Consider the following 2639-nt stretch of genomic DNA (forward strand, 5'->3'; position numbering starts at 1 on the left):
ACCACCCACCACTTTCTATCACCGTATAACATTGGCGGCAATTTCCATAGCCGTCAATTACCATTGTTTCTTTTTCTTTTTCTGTCTGTCTCTCCCTCACACTTTTTCGCCTTTCTCTCTTCTCCCGCTTCCTTTTCTCTCTCCTTCCTTGTTCTCTCACTTCTTTTTTCACCCCATCCTTTTTCGACTTCCAACTTCTCTCCATTCGATCATATCAATTAGCGATGCAATCAAATCTATTCACGCTGGTCACAACCAGATCGTGCTTGACAAGTTAGTTTCGATCAAATCGGGTAATGCTGATCTAAATCAAGAAAAGGAGTATGTGAGATGCTAAGACAAGATTGAAAGAAAGCATGAACAGAGAGAGAGGAGGAGGAGGATGCTAGTGACGGAAGCAGTGGAGGAAAGATGTTGTGGTAGGTAATGGGTGAAGGGTGGTGTTGAAGTTTTTTAAAAATTTTAAAAATACCCCCATTAAAATTTGAAATGCTAAAAATACCACAAAATACATTCTCAAAAATTTTTCCAAAAACATCGAACAATCTACCGTAAAATTTTTTCACATATATTGCTACTAAAAACTTAGTTAGAATAATGTATATAACTTATCTAGATACGTGCATTGGTTGTGTAAATTGATGAGAATAAAAACTTATTTATGAGAAACAAATTGGGATCAGATCAGGAAGCTTCTTTGTTGATGATACTTTTGAAGAATATGATGATGATGATGATCTTTTGTACTTTCTTCAACCTCCTCCAATCAAGATGTTTTTCAAAGATTCACCGTCAATCTAGTATCTTCTGTAGGTCTTGCAAAAGTGTCTTGGCTGTGAAAGGTTGTAGTTGATATAGTAACAAAACTTGGCGTTGGTTGAATTGCATCTTGGACAGTTCAAAACTTGCTCTTTTTGAGACCTAACTTTCCTCTCTAGAGAACCTGACTTTGTGCATGATGTAGTACTACCATTAGGTACTACTATCTCTTCCATTGATTTCACCACTATCTTCTAAAAAAAATTAAAAAAAAAGTGAAGAAAAAGACAAAGAATCCAACCACGTATAATATTTCCTACTACAAGGATTAGATGAGCATATCAGCAAAGCAAGTAAAGTTTTTTTCAGTTAAGAAGAAAGATTAGATGAACATATCAACAAAGCAAGTAAAGTTTATGCCAAAAGGTTAAAATTATAAACGGGATAATAGAATAATTACTAGATTTTCTGCTGAAATTCATTATTTTTGTAGATGAATGTTGTACTGCTTACTCAAGAGGAATTCAAACTCTATTTGTTTGGATAACTTGCCACCCGTTCTTGACATGCAACTTACTAAATTCTTGTTTTTTACTTAAGAAAGCATGTATTTTTTCTTCTGAAGTAAAAATAGTAGCCATGATAACCCCAACAATCCTCTTAAAATTAGAATTAGGGATAGAAATAAATTGAAGAAAATTGGAGGAATTTACATATTAATTCTTTACTTTTTATGTTTAAGAATAGTTGACAATTATACGCTATTTGCACGAGGGAAATTTGGCCAAATTTTATGTGAATTTCCATATCTAAAGATTGAGTTGATTTTTCCTTCTATTTTTTGCACATTTAATGCATTGGGTTTGGTTTGGACCATAAGACTCACACTGTGTTGCTGTTTTAACATAGTAAATTAAATTTTCAAACCTTTCAGACCAATAAACTTTGACATTGAATATTTGCATGAAATGAATACTCTAACAAATATTGGGTATGCACAGAATGGCCAATTTCTCAATTGTGCATTGTTGTTTCTAGAATTTTCAATAACTTCAAAATCACACACAAATACGCTAAAAGAAAGTAACTAAGAGTAAAATAAATCCTCCCACTCATTAATTTTCTTCATTCCGCCTACCATTTTCTATCACCATCTACCATTGGCGGCAGTTTCCACTAACGTCAGCTACTATCATTTCTTTTTCTTTTTCTGCCTCTGTCTCCTCTCCCTCTTTTTCACCTTTCTCTCCCCCCTTTTCCTTTCCTCTCTCTTTTCTTCAACTTTTTTTTCTTCCCATCCCTCTTTGACTTCTAGTTCCTCCCCTTTCGATCACATCTATTAGCAATGCAATCAAATCTATTCATGCCGATCGCAACTAGAACGTGCTTGACAAGTCGACTTTGATCAAATCGGATAACGCTGATCTCAGTAAAGAAAAGAAGTGGGTGGGACCCCAAGGCAGGATGAAAAGAAAGCACGAAGAGAGCGAGAGAGAGACGAGGATGCTAGTGATGGAAGCAGTAAAGGGAAGGTGCAGTAGTAGGTAATAGACGAAGGGTAGTGTTGAAGTTTTTTAAAAATTTTAAAAATACCCCAATTAAAATTTCAAATTCTAAAATTACCACAAAATACATTCAGAAAATTTTTTTCAAAAACACCTAACAATCTACTGCAGAAATTTTTCACATATATCGCTACAGTAAACTTAGTCATAAGAATGTGGATAGCTTATCTAGATACATGCACAGGTTGTGTAAATTGGTGAGAATATAAACTTATTTATGAAAAACAAATTGGGATCAAATCAGGAAGCTTCTTTGATGATGACACTGTTGAAGAACATGATGATGATAATGATCTTTTGTTCTTTCTTGAACCT

The sequence above is a fragment of the Coffea eugenioides genome, chromosome 8, assembly GCF_003713205.1.
Source record: "Coffea eugenioides isolate CCC68of chromosome 8, Ceug_1.0, whole genome shotgun sequence".
In the NCBI taxonomy this organism is placed as follows: domain Eukaryota; kingdom Viridiplantae; phylum Streptophyta; class Magnoliopsida; order Gentianales; family Rubiaceae; genus Coffea; species Coffea eugenioides.